This window comes from Lissotriton vulgaris, chromosome 5 (genome assembly GCF_964263255.1).
Source record: "Lissotriton vulgaris chromosome 5, aLisVul1.2, whole genome shotgun sequence".
Taxonomy (NCBI): domain Eukaryota; kingdom Metazoa; phylum Chordata; class Amphibia; order Caudata; family Salamandridae; genus Lissotriton; species Lissotriton vulgaris.
The window spans coordinates 473,319,031-473,339,691 of NC_141693.1; the positions used below are offsets into that span (position 1 = coordinate 473,319,031).

Genomic DNA, 20,661 nt, shown 5'->3' on the forward strand with positions numbered 1-20,661 from the left:
CTATCCCTTATGGGAAACAACTAAAAATTTCCCCCTCTGGGTGCTTCAATGGCTACCTCACTATCTCACTCTATAACAACGGTACTGTCATGATCCAAGGCAAAGACTCTTGCCTCTCGCTCTTTGACCACCTCTTCCCCACCTTACTCCCCGTCTCTGCAACCGGGTTTCCCCTTGACTCTCCTTCCAGCTCCACCCATTACTCCCTTTCTCCTCCGCCGACCCCACCCCACTCCAATTGGCTGCACTCTCGAGAAGCGCAGGTCGGCCCTTTTCCCTTCCCCCCCCAACTTACCTCATCGCCTATTCCCCCCCCCCACAGTATGTCCCCTCCCGCATTACTTCAGCCTTACCACTAGCTAACACGCTCCTCGTCCCATCTGCACTATCACGATACTCCAATCTATTCTCCTCCCCCATACTTCTTCCCATCTCCCCCTTCTTTAGTCCACCTCTCCTCCAACACTCTTCCCCAATTAACTGTCTCTATGCTCCCCTTAGCCCTCCTTCCGTCCCTCCTCTCCACCCCTTCATTCCCTCGTCATTCACCCCGTGTTTGCCACATTCCCACTGCATCTCGCTCCTCCCTCCTACTCCTCCAGTACTGCCGCACTACCCCCTTTCCCCTCCTAGGAACACCTTCCTTCTCCCTCCCTCGGGCCCAGCAGAACCACTTCCCCTCCTCAACTTCCCTTTCTCTCAACCCCCCTCACTCTGCCAGATGACCGTTCCCTCACTGCTACCTCTCCTAACTGACAGGGCCTCCGCAACCAATGCACCTCTTTTCTGCCCAAACCTCCTACACTCCCATGACGCCACACAGGCCTCCCCCCTCCTACTTCCCTGCCGACGTGTTCCGCACATTTCTCCCTCTAAATTTGTCCCTAATTCCTATCCCTCTTGCAACACCAACAATGACAACTCTCCCTTAACCCCCAATTCATTTACTCCCGCTCCCAACCTCCACCTTTCCCCACCTGTGAACCCCACCCCCCAACACACCCCCTGTCCTCCCACCTCTCCCTGCCGTCCACCACCAATTCCACCCCCCCTTATTTCAATCGAGCCACCCAACCTTCCGTGCTCTGCCTCTTTCTCACTGGAAAATACGCTAGGCTCTCTGATCACCTCCATCTCTCAGCTGACAGCTGCCATTTCACTTTTATGCTCTAAGATCCCCACCCCTCCATGCACCTCTACCCCCTCGCACTTCCCCAGAGATGCACCTCGCCCCCTCACCCCAATACAGCCAAGCTCAACCCTTCGTCTGCAAGCGTCGTTAACTCACACAAGCCCTTGAACGCCACCCTTCTTCAACAGGCATACCCTAGCAACCCCACTGTCTACACTATTCCGACAATCACCTCTGTCAGAACAAAGCGTCCACCTAAACCCTCCCGAGCACCTCCGCAAATGTACAATATCCCGATCACCCCTCAGAGCCCAAGTGCCCCCGTCACCAAAACAGTCTTGACAGAGCTGCGCTGTATGCTTCACAACTGCAGATCTGCAGTAAAACACAAACTTGAAATCTCCGACACCATCACCCTTCACAAACTTGACATGCTCTTCCTCACAGAGACCTGGTTCAAAGATACCTCTCACTCTATATTTGATCTCCTATTACCCACAGGTTATTCCATATTTAGGAATGACAGAACTGAAAACACGGGGGGAGGTGTTGCAGTCATCTTCAGAAACGCCCTCCAACTTAAGGCGTCTCCTAGCAGCTCCTCCCACACCTTTGAATGCCTTTCTCTTGAGCTTCAATTGCAACACCGTTCACCGCTCAGATTCCATATCATTTACCGCCCGCCTTGTAGCAGTAGCTCTTCGTTTATAGAAGATCTCAAAGACTTCATCAGCGACCAATACTCTCAAAGTGACAATCAGACCATCGTGGGTGACTTCAATCTCCACTGGGGCGCACCACAAGACTCCTCTGCGAACTCACTGGCCACCTTCCTCTCGGCAAATGATCTTATCCAACACTGCACTGAACCAACCCACTCTAAGGGCGCAATCCTGGACCTTGTTATTTCTAAAGCAGGCATGCTTTCTACTACTACCCCTATTCATGTAGATTGGTCTGACCACCACCTCATCCCATTCTCTCTTCTACTTTCACACTCTATAACTCTTGGCCAACCCAAGAGGGCCATCTCCTGGTTCCGTGATGCCAAAAACATTGATGTCGGTCCCCTTTGTGAATCAGCTTTGCTTTCACTTCCAAGGCTAGACCCAAACATAGCAGTTGACGATCTCACCTCCCAATGCCTCACAGTTCTTGAAGCTGAAATTAATAACGTCGCTCCACTCAAAAGCAAAAGGATAAGGCCCACTCCCTCAGCACCTTGGTTCAACAAATCCCTTTATGAGGAAAGGAAGCAGCTAAGATTCCTGGAGAAGCAATGGAGGCAATTGCCTTCCACTGACAATTTAGCCTTGCTTCGCACAGCAAGATCCAAATACCACAAACACATCTTCCTTGAGAAAGCGACGCACTTCAAAACCCTCCTTGATTCCGCCAAAAATAGACCCAAAAAACTATTCGATCTCATCAAGACTCCGAGCTGCTCTCCCCCAACCTCCAAGGTGGAGGATTCTACAAAGAGAGCAGCGGATTTCGCTACTTTCTTCGATGGAAAGGTGAAATCACTTGTGGATCAGGTTGCTCATCCTACACCTCCAGAGGAGCGCAAATCCTTAGCCATTTGGCAGAGCTTTGACCCCATATCTGAAGATGCCCTTCTCAAATGCATACGCGAAACAAAGCCCTCCAACCACTCGCTTCACCCTATCCCCAGTGCCATTGCCTTTGACTTCTATACCCATTCCCTCTCCTATTGGACCACTCTGATCAACCTCTCCCTCTGGCAAGGCTCCCTTCCTGTCCCCTTCAAAACTGGGCAGGTCACCCCTCTGCTGAAAAAGCCCACTGCTGATGCGAATGACCTCAATAACTACCGCCCCATCACTAACCTTCCCTTTCTTGCAAAGATAACGGAAAGATGTGTAGCCAAACAACTCTCTCGTCATATCAAGGACAATGATCTTCTTGACAATTGTCAGTCCGGCTGCATCCAAAACTGCAGCACTGAAACAGCCCTACTGCAAGTGGTTGATGATGCGCTGAGGATACTCGACTCAGGGGGGTCCTGTCTGCTAATTCTCCTTGACCTCTCCGCAGCCTTCGACACTGTTAATCACAACACCCTCCTCAATATTCTTCAACAGAGAATGGGCATGGAGGGCACTGTGCTTAAATGGTTTGCATCCTTCCTCTCTGACAGATCTCAAATGATCAAAATAGCGAACAGTCTTTCGTCTCCTGTGGCGGTGGGTCAAGGTGTTCCCCAAGGCTCTATACTTGCACATACACTGTTCAATCTCTACTTAGAACCACTGGGAAACCTCCTAAGCAAATCCGGGATTCACTATCATCTCTATGCAGATGACACTCAACTCTACCTCAAGGTTGCCTCCACTCATGATCTCTCCATCCTAAAATCTACTCTTGACTCCATTCAAAACTGGATGTCATCTCATCAATTAATTCTGAATCCCTCCAAAACTGAATTCCTCCTCTTCTCCTCCTCACTCTCTCCTCCCCCGGTTCAAACATGGATGGATCAGATGAATCTACTAAACAACAAACCCATCATTGTCGACAGCGCAAAATCTCTTGGTGTCATTCTAGACAAAAAACTCAATCTAACTCCCCACATCAATTCTATTGCAAAATCTGCTCGCTACCAACTGCGCCTTCTTTGGGGAATCCGTCGCTTCTTCCCGGAGCAGGACCTTATAACCCTGGTGCAATCGCTGGTCCTCTCCAGACTAGACTACTGCAATTCTCTTCTTACTGGCCTCCCCAAATCTCACCTGTCCCCACTTAAGTCTGTCTTCCATTCAGCAGCTCGTTTCATCTATGGGGCCAAAAGAAGCGATCACATCACACCGTTGTTATCCACCCTCCGCTGGCTTCCCTTCGAGGCTAGAGCTATCTACAAGACCGCTTGTATCACCCACAAAGCCTTGCACTCCTCCTCTCCCCGCTACCTGGTGAATAAACTGAAACTCTCTGGAGGCTGTAGACCTTCACGCAATGCCGAGAATCTACTGCTTGAACCTCCCACTTTCAAGAAGGAAAGAACAATGGCCCAATCCTTTTCAGGCAACGCAGTGAGAATCTAGAAGTCGTTTCCGCCTGAGCTCCGGACCACCGCCTCCTGCCAGGCCTTCAAAAGGGACCTCAAAGTTCTCCTCCTCCAGAGACACCTCCAAAAGTAATTCACGTCCTCTTGCTATTCGGAGGAAGACTTCCCACTACTGATATTTTTTACTTTCCATGACCATGGGAGTGCCTTCCCAGTGTTTTCCTGTGGTGGGAGTGTCTGCCTTTTTGCAGTATTCTCCATGTACTTGTGTTCGGTGCCCTTTTGTAACATGCACACAACACTTTGCCCTTGTAACACACGGTTGCTACCTCTCACATGTTTTTACCTTTGATACTTGCACAAGTGCCACCTTGCCTACGTAACGCCTGTTCTTGTGCCTAGCACTTATTGCAGTATTATACCTCAAATTATACTGTTTTCTCTTATAACTGCCCACTTGTCACTTTTCCTCTTGTGCACTTTTGACTACCTCATGTATTTTTGGTTGTTCACAATTTTTACTACCTCAAGTATTTTGTTTGCTCACAATTGTCACTATTACCTTTACTACCTCATGTAGTTTTGGTTGCTCACAATTTTTACTACCTCAAGTATTTTGTTTGCTCACAATTGTCATTATTACCTTTACTACCTCATGTATTTTTGGTTGCTCACAATTTTTACTACCTCATGTTTTTTGTTTGCTCACAATTGTCACTATTACCTTATGTAAGTAACGTATGTTTTAGTAATCTGCTCTTCTGTAATGTTTCTCATTATGTTTCATTTCTGTTCCTAATGTGAAGCGCTCTGACGCCTCCGGGTAAAGTCCGCGCTATATAAAAATGCATAAATAAATAAATAAATAAATAAATCTGTGAGTCTACCCTGCCAACTGGTACCACCTCAGCCCTAGACCTTCAGAGGTGGGCCTAAGGTGCTTACTGGTGGAACCAAAACACCTTTACGGCTCAGCAGCGCATCCTCGAGCCAAACTGGTGCATCTTCTGGGCTGAGCGGTGCATCCTCTAGCAGAACCGCCACATCGCCGCTGCTGCGTGGATTGGATCCCGTGCAGAAGGCCTACATTGACATTGCAGTCCTTGGAACCAGCACATCTTCAACCCATTTCCTTGCAACTTGTCGATGGAAGCCGCATCGCAGCCTCGTAGCTCTTCGAAACCGACACATCACTAGCTGCGCACCGCATCCCCGGCCCCCAGACTTCACATACCAAGCCCTGATGACAGGATACTCGACGACGACACCACAGGACCTCGCACTGCAGCCTAGCCGCATCTCAGATCCAGCACATCCCTTCGGCTGCACAACTCTCCGCAACCAGGATTTAAGGTACTTTGGACAATATTATCAAGAAAGGGTAATACATTATCCCCGCTTTTATCAGCAGGAAACTGCCAATAAAGAGGCGATAATGGGCTTGATAATATGCCCTTGTGAATTCCCAGAGAAGCCCAAGTTCTGGTGTTAACCTGGGCTACTATGGGAATTCACAAGGGCATATTATCAAGCCCATTATCACCGCTTTATCTGCAGTTTCCTGCTGATAAAAGCGGCGATAATGTATCACCCTTTCTTGATAACATGGCCCTTTGTTCAACAGGCCTAAATGGATCTCTGTAGCCAGCCTGCGCTCCATTGTGGTCAGTCTGATCTTGTGACTTTATCACGGTCCAGCACGAGCACATATACCTTGTTGACGCTTCGTGTTTTTTGCCACTATTTTACCCTAAAACTTTAAAATTCAATAGTTTAAGTTCTACTAATTGGATTTTTGTCATTTTGGTTCAATGTTATTTATTACATTCTATTACATTTTTCTAAACTGGGTGTGGGGTCTTTTTGTATGGTTTTTCCAATGTTTTACTGTTTAAAGTGTGGCACAAATACTTTACACATTGCCTTCAAGTTAAACTTGACTGCCAAGCTATCAGAGGGTGAGCACAGGTTAATTTGGGGTTTGCTCGTGCCTTACTCTGACTAGGATTGTGGTTGCTGCTTGACCAGGATTCACACCCAAGTCAGCCAGTATCCCGATTTCTAACACACCACAAAACTAGCTTAAGAGATTTCATCTGCATCAAGGATGTGGTGGAAACCATTAGCAAATCCCAGAAACCAATGCCATTTGGACAACAGGGGCTACCGCTACTTGCAAGAATTCTTTTTAATTGGCCATGGCAATATAAAAGGGAGAGTTGCCGCTGCTGTAATCGGAATCTGTAGTACACATGCAGAGTTCTCTTTGGGGTTTAGAATTTCCAAGAGATTTCCATGAGATCTTGGACGGGCCTATGCAAAAGCTATTGGCTTTGCCCATATGTTTTAGTCATGTTACTCACCAGCGTGGCTGCTGTTTAGCATGGCTAAATGCTACTGGGGTAAAGAAGAGTGGCTGGAGTGTGAAAAAGTGGAGCAGAGTGGAGTCTTATGGAGTGGCGTAGAGTGGTGTGGAGTAGAGTTGAGTGGCATGGAGTGGATTGAAGTGTCATGGAGTGGCATGTAGGGAGTAGAGTGTTGAAAAGTGGAAGGGCGTAGAGTTTAGTAGAGTTGAGTGGCGTAGAGTGACAGAGGGGCCTATAATGTTGTGGAGTGGTGTAGAACAGAGTGGAGTGTTGAGAAGAGTGTTGTAGATGAAAGTGGTGCAGAGCAGATTGCCATAGAGTGGAGTAGTGTAGCAGAGTGGAATATCATTGAGTGTAGCAAAATGTTGTAGCGTTCGGTGGTGTAGAATAGAGTGGAGTGGCATAGAGTGTCATAGAGTGGAGTGGTGTAGAGTAGAGTGGAGTAGTGTGTCATAGAATAGAGTGGAGTAAAGTGGCATGGAGTAGCATAAAGAGAGTTGTGTAGAGTGTTGTGAGTGGAGTAGTGTTGCAGGGTGGCATAGAGTGGTGAAGAGTATGACAGAGTGAAATACAGTTTAATGGAGCAGATCATCATAGAGTGGAACGTTGTAGAGTGGAGTTTCATAAAGTGGCCTAGAGTGAAGTGGCATAAAGTGCAGTGGTGTAGCATGCATTGGCGTAGTGTGCAGGGATGCAGAGTAGAGTGCAGTGGCATAGAGCAGATTGTTTCAGAGTAGAGCAAAGTGGCATAGAGTGTTGTGGCTCAGGGTAGAGTGGAGTGGTACAGGATAGAGTGCAGCAGTGTTGAGTTGTGTGGTGTAGAGTGCAGAGAAGTGGAGTGCAGCACAGTGCCATAGAGTTGAGTGTTGCAGAACAGAGTGCAGTGGCAAAGAGTGCAGTGGGATAGCATGCATTAATGTAGAGTAGTGTAAAGTACAGCGGTGCAGAGCGCAATAGTGTAGAGTGGTGTAGTGTGCAGTGTAGTGTGCAGTGGCATGGTGTGCGGAGGTGCAGAGTAGAGTGGCATTTAGTTCAGCTGCAGAAAGTGAAGTCTTGTAGAGTGTTGTATAGTGCAGTGGCATAGAATGCAGTGGCATACAGTAGAGTGGCTTAGAGTGGTGCAGAGTAGAGTGGCAAAAGTACAATTGAGTCACATATAGCGCAGTGACACAGAGAGCAATGGTGAAGAGTGACATATCGTGCAGTGGAGTAGACTGCAGTGGTGTAGAGCGGTGTTGAGTTTATTGGCAGATAGTCCAGTCTTTCAGAGGAATATAAGACTTTACAATGCAAACAATGAAAACACATGTTTTTACAACGCTGTTTTTACATCGCAACTACCATTACATTGCATGATTTTACAACACATGCCATTCCAATGCATTTTTTAAAACTAACATTACAATGCATTCCATTACAATGCATGTCCTTACAACGTATAATACTTTTAGGGCAACAGTAGGGTAAGTGTTGGATAGTGTAGGTGTAAACATTACTATTACCACTCCAGTGAGTGCAACAATAGGGAAAGTGTTGGATAGTGTAGGGGTACAAATTACTATTCCCATGTACCCCAAAACCCATACCCACCCTCAAACTAAAACAAAAAATCTCCATTACTTACCTTATAATGTGTTGTAATGGCATGTGTTGTAATGGTATGCGTTATAATGGCATGCGTTGTAGTGACATTTGTGGTAATGGCATGCGTTGTAATGGCATGCGATGTAAAGGCAATTGCGTTGTAATGACTGCGTTGTAAAGGTAGTGTGTTGTTATGACTGTGTTGCTATGGATGTTTCCCCTTTCAGAGTACAGTGTTGTAGAGTCTGGTGGCGTAGAGTGCAGTGGCATAGAGTAGAGTGGTACAGAGTAGATTAGTGCTCAGTAGAGTGGTTTAGAAAGCAGTGGCCTAGAGTACAGTGGTGAAAAGTAGAACAGACTAGCATAGCCTTCAGTGGCATACAATGCAATGGCGTAGAGTCTTACTGAGTAGAGAATAGTGGCGTAGAGTGACATGGTTCAGAGTAGTTGGTGTAGAGATCATGGGTTTTGAGTAAAGTGGTGTGGAGTGAAGTGGTTTAGAGTAGAGAGGCATAGAGGGCAGTGATGTACAGTAGAGTGGTGCAGAGAAGAGTAAAGTGGCATAGAGGGGCACAGCATAGAGTGCTGGGGCATAGAGTACAGGGTAGAGCGGCCTAGAGAAGAGTGGCCTAGACTAGACTGGCCTAGACTAGAGTGGTGTAGTGTCCAGTGGCAACGAGTGCAGTGATACATAGTAGAGTGGGGTAGAGTGCAGTGGCACAGAGTGGAGTGGTGCAGAGTACAGAGGTGTAGAGTGAAGTGGCACAGAATGCAGTGTCATAGAGTGTAGTGGTGGATAGTAAATTGGAGTGGCGTAGAGCGTAGTGGCAAAGAGTGCATTGCATTGGTGTAAAGTGCAGTAGAGTGGTGTAAAGTAGAGTGGTGCAGAGTAGAAAGCAGCAGTCTAGAGTGCAATGGTGCAGAGTAGAGTGGTGCAGAGTAGAGTGGTGTAGATTTCAATGGCAGAGTGCAGTGTTGCAAAATTGTGTTGTAGAGTGCAGAGTAAAGTGACATAGAGTAAAATGGTGTAGAGTGCAGTGGTGTAAAGTAGAGTCCTGCATAGTAGAGTATAGTGGTGTACAGTGCAGTGCGGCAGAGTAGATTGGTGTAAAGTTAATTGATTTTGAGTAGAGTGGCATAGAATGCGGAGGCGCTGAATAGAGTGGTGTGGCGCAAAGTAGATTGCAGTGGCGTAGAGTGGAGTGGCTTAGAGTGGAACAGGGTGGCATACAGAAGTTTGTTTCAGAGTAGAGTACAGTGTCATGGAGTGCAGTGGTGCAGAGTAAATTAGAGTAGCTTAAAGTGGACTGGCGTGCAGTGGCGAAGAGTGGAGAGATGCAGAGTAGAGTGGCATAGAGTGTAGTGGTGTACTTTTCATTGGCAGCAGAGTGGCGTAGAGTGGTGCAGAGTAGAGTGGAGTGACGTAGAGTGCACTGGCATAGAGTGCAGTGGTTTAGAATAGAGTGGCAGTGGTGTACAGTAGAGTGGTGCAGAGAACAGTAAAGTGGCATAGAGTGGTGCAGCGTAGAGTGCTGTTGAATAGAGTGCAGGGGCATAGAGTAGATTGTTTCAGAGTAGAGTGAAGTGTCAGAGAGTGGAGTGTTGCAGGGCAGAGTACAGTGGCACAGAGTAGTGGCGTAGAGTGCAGTGGAGTAGAGTAGAGCTGTGCAGAGTAGAGTGGCATAGGGTGCAGTGGCATACAGTGAAGTGGCACAGAGTGGAGTAAAGTGGCGCAGAGTATTTCAGAGTAGAGTGAAGTGGCATAGAGTGGAGTGGTGCACAGTAGTTTGCAGTGGCAGAGTAGTGGCTTAGAGTACAGTGGCATAGAATGCAGTGTTGCAGAGTAGAGTGGCATAGAGAAGAGTGGTGTAGAGTGCATTGGTGTAGAGTGGCATAGAGTAGAGCAGTGCAGAGTAGGGGGCATTGACATAGAGTGCAGTGTTGCAGAATAGACTGTCGTATACTGCAGTTATGTATAATAGAGTGGCGTATAGTGCCCTGGCATAGAGTGGTGTAGAGTAGAGTGGCATAGAGAGCAGTAGCATATAATACAGTAGTGCAGAGTAGAAAAGAGTGGTGTAGAGTGCAATGACGTAGAGTACAATGGCATAGATTGTAGTGGCTTAAAGTGTTGCACAGTACAGTATAGTGGCGTAAAGTGCAGTGATGCAGAACTTATGGCGTAGAGTGCAGTGTCGTAGAGTGCATTGCTTTAGAGTAAAGTTATGTAGAGTGCAGTGAGGCAGAACAGAGTGCAGCAGCACAGAGAAGAGTGGAGTGGCACAGAGTAGAGTGGAGCGGCACAGAGTGGAGTGGCGCTGAGTAGAATTGCACTGAGTGCAGCGGCATAGAGTTGATTGTTTCAGAGTAGAGTGGAGTGGTGCACGGTAGAGTACAGTGGTATAGAGTAGAATGGAGTAAAGTGGAGAGTAGATACTATTAGAGTGGTGTAGAGAGGATTTGCATAGAGTACACTAGTGTAGAGTTGAGTGGCAGAGGGTAGAGTGCATTGGCATAGAGTGCAGTGTCATAGAGTGCAGTGTTGCAGAGTTGAGTGGCATAGAGTGGAGTGGTGCAGTGTGGAATGGGGTAGAGTGCAGGGGTGAAGAGTGCAATGGTGCATAGTAGAGTAGTGTGGGGTAAAGTGCATTGGTATTGAGTAGAAAGGGTTGTGAGAGTACACTGGGGTAAAATAGAAGGGCGTGAAGTGAAGTGACGTAGAGTGAAGTGGTGCAGAGTAGAGTGCAATGAGAGTGTGGAATGGCATGGAGTGGAGTGGTGCAGAGTAGAAACTGGAGTATACACAGTGTGGTAACACACTACCATTACAGACAACACATTTTTTATTGAAATTACCATTACATTTGAATATACTTACAGTTTTATGCAGTGCAAAAACAATAATGTGGGAAAATTTCATCACCTAGTGTATTGATTTGTATTGCTAGTATTAAAATATTTGTTTCCACCACACTTCAGAATTACCAATAAATGTGCTTCATTTGTGCTTTTCTAATTCTGATATAATCTGAAATATCAGCACTGTTCTTTTTCAGACATTTACATTTTGTTGTGTGCTAGAAAACAAATAACATAGTAAAGCTTTCCACAAGCACACCCCAAGTAGCCAGCATGATTGTCACATAAGTCCTCTCACTTTGAAGTCACAGAAAGAAAAGTAAACACGAAGCTCCCTGGAAGACGAAGCCTGACATTGGTGATGCTCACACTTTTGAAACTCACTCACTTTTGGGCTGCTTGTTCAGTTTTGGAGATTCCAGTGGCATAGCTAGCCCTTTTTTTGCCTGTGGCGGTTCCTGCATTTAACAGCGGGAGAAGAAGGGGCACAGAAGAGGGGGAGGAGGCCGCCGCCCCAAAGACTTGTGCCGCCCGGGGCAGACAGCCCACCCTTCCCCCTTCCTACACCACTGGGAGATTCCCTTACTTCTGAAGATCATCAACTAGATGGTCCTGCTCAGGTTTGGGCAGGGACATAACACAGGCCCCCGCAGCCCCCGCTGTGTGTGGGGGGCCCAAGCTGTAGGGGATCCCCTCAACACAGCACTCTGGCCGGAGAGCTCCTGATTGAGGCCAGAGGGGGGCCCTCCACATACCTTGAGGGGCCCCCTCAAGGTTTGTTACGCCAGTGGGTTTGTGGAGTTGTATTCAAGAATAGTGCAAAACGAGCAGCAACAAAAGATGATGTTTTACGCTGCACTAGTGAGTGAGAAAAGCACAGACATATATTCACTAAATATGGCCTACTGCTGCTCTCTTCCATCCCCTGGTGCACAAACCAGGGGCCTCATGTATGACTTTTTGCCGTAGGGAAGCGCAGCAGGCCTTCCTGCTGCGCTTCCCTACGGCAAAAGAAAAGGGCAGAAATGCGCCGTATCTATAAGATACGGCGCATTCCTGTCCTTTACCCCTGCGCCGGCGCACAATGGGCTGCCGGCACCAGCGCAGGCACCCTTGCACAATGGTGCAAGGGTGCCTGCGTTGCGGGGAAGATTATTTTTGTACAGGAAGGGAAACCTTTCTGTACAAAAATAATCACAAGAGGCTTTTCCTCTTTCTATGTGTGCTGTAGAATGCAGCACACATAGAAAAAGGAAATACGAGGAGAAATAAAGACATTTCTCCCTGTTGCGCCTCCCTTACGCCTCCCCTGGGGAGGCGTAAGCTTTTGGCACTGCTTCAGAGTTACGATTTCTCGTAAATCTGGGGCAGTGTCAAAAGGCCATGGATGTTGCTGGGAACGCCCCCAGCAACACCCATTGCACGCCCCTTTAACGCAGAACACTGCGTTAAAGGGACTGATATTTATCAGGCAGCAGTACGCCACAAAAACTGGCGTACTGCTGCCTGATAAATACCACGCTGGCTTCTGCGCCACGGAACTTCATGAAAAGTGAAGTTCCGATGGCGCAAGGGGCCTCATAAATGAGGCCCCAGGTTTCTTAGCACTACACATTACTTTTGCACAGTAGTGCAAAGTGTGTGTGTAACGTCAAATTCGAGCTATGAACAGGCAGGGTACACTTCTAGTTCAAAATACTATTCCTAGACAACCTTTAAAACATTTCATGTGTTGGATGTGTGTTGTGCAGTGCAGCACACATGTAGCAGCAGATTGATCACAACTTTGCACCAGAGCAAAGGATCACAAAGAGACAAGAAATATTGTAAAGTCTTTACAAATTATTTACTTACATGCGCAAAACTCTTTTGCACTCGAAAGTTGCCCTAAAAGTAATGCAAATAGACTTTGTGCTGCTTTCCGTTAATTTGTGTCTATGGGGTTCCTGTGGTTGCTACATGGGTGTTCCAAAGCTACTGCCAATGATTTTTGCTGTATGCTCTGTCTACTGAAATTGGTAGACTTTGCACCAAAAAATAATGTCTCTTTGAAGGCAAGTGTTAACAAGGAGAAATGTTTTAATTTCTTCTAACTTTCCAAAAATGTCATGTGTGCTCCAGTGTACAACAAACAGGCAATGCGTGAAAAGTTTTAAAGTTAATCGAAGCATAGTATTTTGTAGTGGATGGGTGGCCTATCCGAGACATCAATCACACACCTTTGCACTACTAATGTGCAAAGATGTGTTTACGGCACTAGATAGCCGGTTTGAGTGCCAGCTCTCGAGAAGAGACCAGCTGTGCCATAGGTTAGTAGGTATGACTCAGCAATGACCTCTGAAAAAAATGCAACACAACGTAGCAACCAAAAGCTCATTTTTGATAAATCTTCCCTGCAATGTGTGAAATGTTAGGAGAAATAAATACAACTCTACTTACTTTACACCTGCCTCAAGGAGACAGTAAGGCATATTACCAAGCAATAGCGATAATTATCGCTATTTCTTGGTTAGAGACAAAAATGTATCGCTGACCTGCGGCGATTTTTATCGCAGATAAACCTTGGTATTACCAAGGTTTATCGCAAATGCGATAAAAAACGGCCGCAATGCATGAATATCGCTGAAAAGTCAGCGATATTCATGCATTACCGAGCTAATGCTCTTAGCCATGTTATCCACCTCCCATTGGATAACATGGCTAAGAACTGCTCAGGGCAGGTGTTAGCGTTTGGAGATATTCGCGCTTAGTGCTAATATCTCCAAATGTTGGTAATAGGAGATAGCGATGTTAGCGACTGTTTCCAGTCGCTAACATCTTGGCACGCCCACTTTGCATGTCATTAGTGATAAATATCACTGACATGCAAAGCGGGGCCCAAGATGGTTGCTATCTCCTACTAGCTGTCGCTAACTGGTGTTAACGACAGCTAGGTAATAGGGAGATAATTTTATCTCCGCTTTCTTGGCTTTTAAAGCCAAAAAAGCGGAGATAAACACCCTTGATAATATGCCCCATTATTTTTTATGCAAAGCTAGGTGTTACAATCGTCGTAAATCTGACTTTGCATCAAAATCCTTCTGATGCTCAGTTCGCTCATTGATCGTTCCCGTGGTGGAAACTAGTGCAAAGAAGTCTAAAGCACTATTTGAGATATTTTAAAGCCAAATTTCCTGCTGAACATAGTTTTGCACAGGAAAGTTAATACTTCAGCAAAATTTTGCACCACTTTGCATCACTTTATGTGAATGCGTTTGCGCAGTCTTTATAAATCAGCCCCTCTGTATGTTTTTTGCTTCTGTTTATTTTTTGGTGGCATGCGCTCACTATGGAGGGGCACTTCATCTTAGGTACTTGATCACTTACAGAGAATATATTTTAGGGGTTCACTCAGCTTTTTTAGCACCTGTTATTAAGGGCTGCTCAACTTGGTGATTGCTTATTTTAGGAGAGTTGCTCTCCTTGGGGTCTCATTACTTTCGCACATCTTCATAATAGGTGCTTGCTTATTGTAAGGGGTTTACTCAATCTGTGGATCCCACTCTCTTTTTCAAAACACTCTTACTCTGAGAGCCGACTCATCTTGGGATGCTCTCACCTTTGGGGAGTCCCAAACATTTGAGAGCTCATTCTTATCTTATAAATTCTTTATTTCGGCCAAAGGCCATAAAAGATTTCATTATAAAACATTGTCCATAAAACAATCTTAAGGGTTTCAGCCAAATGTTACGTGATTTCAATAAAATTGGCAATTGCAGTAAAACAATTTCATTCAATAAAAACTTTTTAAAATATACATGGAGTAATGTCTAATTATTCATACAGTCTGAGGAAAGTTTCACGGTTGCAGTTGGTCATTGGTATATCCCAACTTTAGCCCCATTCTATTCCTTATTAGACCCACTATAAGCAAATATCTTGATAGCGCAAATATGACATGTGGTAGGGTACTTGTTGTCAGTACCCTCAGCGCCTCTTGATGTTTTCTGAATCCCAACAAATTACATAGTGGTCGAATCCATTTGCTCCTTGCCCTATCATACGCCAGACAAAAAAACAAAATATGTGCAATGTTTTTGATGTTGTTTGTAGGCCCTAAAGTGCATCCAGTGCATAGAGAACAGGCAAGATCCCCCCCCCCCCCATTTTCCAGTATAGCTCTTGATCTGTAATGTGTTATATTTTAACTTTAGATACAGAATTCTTGCTAGGAACGGTTGTATATGGTCAAGGAAATCCTCGCGATTCGGACTTGGCTTAATAGAAAGGAATTCACTTGTTAACCTTCCTAGTCTTGGGTCAGAGTGGAGTGCATTCAATGTATATTGCCAATAAATACCCTTTAGATTGCCTTTACAACTTGGTGTCATTCACTTTGGGGGAGACATCTTTTGAATTCTCTCACTTCAGGGCACTATTATTTGAGTGTTTTTCTCACTTTGGGGTTGACTTCCTTGGAAGTAATCAGTCATTCAGCAACTTTGAATCATGGAGTCACTTTTTTTTTGAGAGGGCTATTTTTATGGGCACACCAGCTTTGAGGGTCTCTATCTTAGGCAGGTATCCTTACAGGGCAGCTCGTTTTGTTGTGCTCATGAAATTTGAGTGGTTACCTCACTTTTGTTGTTTTTTCTCACTTTCTAACTCACTTTCATGGAAGATCCCCTGCTTTGGGGTCTTTCACCTAAGGATGACTCTCTTTAGTGGACTATCATGCTTGCTTTCGCGTCTCATCCATTGTTTGATAGTATACTCAATATTGGAGGCGCTTACACCCAACAAAGGTGTATAAGCTTCACACACACTTTAGAAAGAGGAAGCTTAGTTTAGTTGATTACCTAGGAGGGTCTGTCCACTTCGGGGGTTTCACTTAAGAGAGTTTTCTTACTTTGAGGGACACTTATTTGGGGGAGATCGCTCACTTTGAAGTGGACCATAGATTGATGAGTTTGTTTACTTATTTTTTAACACTGATCGTGTACTCTCATTGGTGGTTTGTCTCTCTTTTTGGAGCTCACTCCATTGAGAGGCTTATTGAGTTTAGGTTTTCGCTCACCTTGGGAAGCATCACATACTTAGGTCGCAGTCAATTTATTTTGTGATACTTGCTTACTTTGTGGCGATCTCTTAGTTTAAAGGGCACTTGCACTCTAGGGTTTCGCTCACTTAGAGGATTATGGTCTTTGGGACCTTTTTCTGTCTAAGGTGACAAGCTCAATCTTGGATGAAGGTTTTGGGGGTTGCTTGCTTAATTTAGGAGCACTCACTTTGGTGAGTCTTCTCACTTTGGAGAGTTACTGCATTTGGGTGGCAGCGTCCATTTGGGGGGGTGTCTCAGTTTTAGAGAGTTTATTCACTTTGTGGTGCTTGATTGAATTGTGAGGTTTCTCACTTTGGGACTTACAGACCTTTTGGGACCACTCACTTTAGGAATTGCTAACATTAGAGGATCTCACACTTGGCAGGGGCGTTCGGTTTGGGAAGCTGCCTTATTTGTGTCGCTCACTTAATTTATAGACTGATTCTTTGAGGGACCTTCTCTGGAAGTGGCTCTTGAATTTGAAGGTCTCTCAGTCTGGGGGCTATTGACTTTGAGGTCCCTACTGCTTCTGGGTGTTGCGTCCTCTGAGGGATCATGGTCACTTTCAGGGCTTAATGACCTTGCTTGTCTTTGTTGGTTGCTGAATTTGGTGGTATTTTTGTTAGAGGGTCACTCTCTTTGCAGGTGGGGTCTCTCAGTTTAATTTAGAGGCCCTCATGTTATGGTCAATCACCCTGCACCTCCCTCGCTTCTTAAGTTGTCTCAATAGGGACACACACTCGTTTTGAGGTGCTTATTCAAATCCAAGATTCAAAATTTGGGGTTCGCTCTTTTATTTATTTATTTGAAAAGTTTTATATAGCGCAAACATGACCCGTAAGGGTATCAGAGCACTGTACAAAGAAGCAGATAAGATTGGCGTACATAATAAACATAAGGTGAGTTAAAGGGGGTTGCACTCTTTTGGGACAATTACCTTACAGTGTTGGGTTTCCGATTGGGTTACTTTAGGGATTGCCTTCAATTTGGGAGACGCTCGCCAACGGAAAGCAAGGTACTTACCTCGGTTGCCCCAACAGGATGTTTTCAGACCTCGCTCGTGGGTCTTTTTCTCTGTTGAACTATGTGTGTGTTTCTCGCTACCATTGTCTATTTTCAGAACAATGTGAAACAAGACAGTGACCGGCACCCCACCCCCAGGCTGAACCCCTGTTTCGCTCTCGCTCTCGTTGTATCTACGTGTTTCGTTTTAGTTTGGCCACATCTGGGACCAATTAACCCACCCCCTCCTTTCACCCGCCGAGGGAAAAGGTCCCACCTCCCTCCCACCTTCTTTGATTCCCCCCCGCATCCCTCCCACTGATACTTTTAGCAGCATTCCAGCTGCTGCTGAGAACAAAAGGCAGCCTGAGGTGGGAGGGCTGGCCTGGCAGCTGGGACATACTGTAAACTGACTGAAGCTCACTTTTATACCCCTTCTTTCCAGGAAAAGAAGAAAGGGGGGAAAACGCAAACTTCTCCAGACAGAGCAATTCTCTCTGCTCGCAACTCTCCCTACCTTGGGCACCCCACCCCCAGCTCTTGACTACTGTTGCAAGTACAGATCTTTTACAGCTACAGGGCATTTAGAAAGAAAAAAAACTTACGTTCTTTCAAAAATCGCCAAGAATCACAAACGCACACAACTCGCGGGCCTGTCCAAACTCCTGCCTGCTCAGTTCCCGTCTTTACTAATTCTATTTCGGTAGCATTGCTCAACTGTGCCGGTCGCGGTTTAATGCTGCCCCCCTATTATATTTAGTATACCCACCGAAAAAACACACACACTTAGCTAAGCTGTTTCTGTGCGTCTTCTGCTGTTCCTCGTGTACCCTCCGCCCCCTTCAAAGAAAATGCCCCCTAACATAAATTAGACATCACAGAAGATATGAAAAATACACAGATGTGCCCTCCAGGGTGCACCTTGGTGGGGGAGTGGGAAGTGCGGGGGGCTCTGACGGGCAACAGCAGCAGTCACAGTGGACACACGAAGGGTAAATTGGAGACCGTGGGTCGAGTCTATGATGTTTCCATGGATAAGACAATAATGCCAGATTTCCTTGATAGGATGTCAGTGACTTGAACATCTGTACCCTCTTCCTATTACCTGGGCGGTCGTTGTTTCCGCCCCTCCGTCCCCACTGTTCCACCCGTTTCATATTCTCACCAAACACCGAATATATCAACCCTGACCTCCACATAGCGGGGCAGATTTACAAGCCCCTTGCGCCACTTTTGCGTCATTTTAACATGAGAAAAATGACGCAAAAGTGGCGCAAGGGCCTTGTAAATCTGCCCCAGCATCTTTCCCTCAGATATTTTTCGTACCCAAGTCCCCTCCATTTAATCCCCATGCCCCGTTTCTTTGTCTAATGTCCCCAGCTCCCTTTCTTACATTTCGCGGTACCCCCATGCCCCTTTCTCTCGCTCCTCCACCAGCCCCACTCCCTCGCGCCCATTCCTGTCATACTGTGTTCATTTATTTAATTCGCGCCCCTTTTATCTTGCCCCAGCTTCGCTTTCCTTGTGCCCATCAGTTACCCCAACTCTTGCCTCATTCACCCCGTAACTTCGTTCCACTCTGTTCCCCAAGCTCGCGCCCTCCCCTGGCCCCGCCGCGTCGCCTCCTTCCCTCTCACCAGTCTGGGCTCCGGGCTGTTTCTTCCCCTCTGCTCTGTCGGATCCTTGAGACTCTAACGGAATGGGACAAGTGCCTCCTGTTCCTCCTCCAGCATCCCACCTCCTCTGGGTCCTAAAGGCACGCCCTCTCCAGTGCAGCCCACCCTGTTGGCTGGCTACATCATCCTGTGGGGCAAGCGAGAGGAGAGGCCCTCGCGCGGCAGGAGCTGCACGGGCTTGATCTGACATGTCAGAAACAGGGGCCTTGATGACAGACAGCCACCTGTTGTGTCTCCCAGTTCTACACAAAGGATCCAGATACAGAATGCACTCTGTTCTTAACACACAGAACCCCAAGGGTCTCTAGCTTTACCATTGTGTACCTTTACACCCCTCTTTTATTCCAGTCACAATTTTTATTACGTTTAGTTTTAGCCAAGACTTTTCCATTTTACGAGAATTGTAAATGCAATGAACGTATTATTACTTCTGACGTTAGCCAAGACCTATTGATTTTGCTCAAGTTATATGTAATATATTCTCAAAGAGTGTCTTTCAGCCAGCACTCTTCAGTCTGTTGTTGTGCCACTCACATTTTCTTTCGCCCACCACAGCATACAATATGGGGCGGTGGGTCAGACAACTTCAGTCATTAGCTACAATCTACTCTTTCCCAGCAAAAGTAGTTCCCTTCTCTCAGAACCCCTTTCAGAGGGCCACAGGGCACGCTGGGGCTTTGGGGCTCAACTGCAGTGGTTGAGGCCTTTTACTCCTGATGTCCCAGGGCCCGACCTACTATGGATCCTGCTCAACTGGACCACTACTCCTACCTCACTCGACTCTCAGTGGTATCTGTGGACGAGCAGTCAAAGGATTCTTCAGGAGGAAGCGTAGATACAGATTAGTGAACACAACTCATAACTCAAAGTGCACTCAGTAATGTCAAGTATTTTATTTCTAACTCTACACATTGAAAGAAATAACTAAATCCGTAAGCAGGTCACAGCTTCCATTTTCCCGGGTGAAGGACTGATCTTTCTCAAAACTCCGTACAGGCAGCCCCACCTGGCTTATGGGTTTGCTAAGGATGTATGACGTTACAACGCATACTTTTACAACGCCTACCTTTACAACGCAATTTTTACACCGCAACATCCATTACAACGCATACCATTACAACGCATGCCATTACAACAAATTCTTTAAAACTACCTTTACAACGCATACCATTACAACGCATAACATTACATTGCATGTAAGGTAAGTGTTGGATAGTGTAGGGGTTAAAATTACTATTCTAACTCCAGGGGGCGCAACAGTAGGGTAAGTGTTGGATAGTGTAGGGGTAAAAATTACTATTCTAACTCCAGGGGGTGCAACAATAGGGTAAGTGTTGGATAGTGTAAGGGTACTATGTGTTGTAATGTTATGCGTTGTAATGGTATGCGTTGTAATGACTGCGTTGTAATGGCATGCGTTGTAGTGGTGTGTGTTGTAGTGTCATGCATTGTAATGGTTGCGTTGTAAATGCATGCGTTGTAATGGATGTTGCTAAGGATGTATGACGTTACAACGCATACTTTTACAACGCCTACCTTTACAACGCAATTTTTACACCGCAACATCCATTACAACGCATACCATTACAACGCATGCCATTACAACGAATTCTTTAAAACTACCTTTACAACGCATACCATTACAACGCATAACATTACATTGCATGTAAGGTAAGTGTTGGATAGTGTAGGGGTTAAAATTACTATTCTAACTCCAGGGGGCGCAACAGTAGGGTAAGTGTTGGATAGTGTAGGGGTAAAAATTACTATTCTAACTCCAGGGGGTGCAACAATAGGGTAAGTGTTGGATAGTGTAAGGGTACTATGTGTTGTAATGTTATGCGTTGTAATGGTATGCGTTGTAATGACTGCGTTGTAATGGCATGCGTTGTAGTGGTGTGTGTTGTAGTGTCATGCATTGTAATGGTTGCGTT

General features: G+C 46.0%; 1 protein-coding gene across 1 annotated transcript in view; it reads right to left on the minus strand.

Annotated features, from left to right (window-relative positions):
• Positions 1–18,842, minus strand: part of MFAP2 (microfibril associated protein 2) — a 184,789-nt gene extending 165,947 nt beyond the window's left edge. The window contains exon 1 of the mRNA XM_086921923.1: positions 18,689–18,842. The gene's annotated coding sequence lies outside the window, so the exon portion shown is untranslated. The remainder of the gene's footprint in view (positions 1–18,688) is intronic.
• Positions 18,843–20,661: the final 1,819 nt, after the last annotated feature.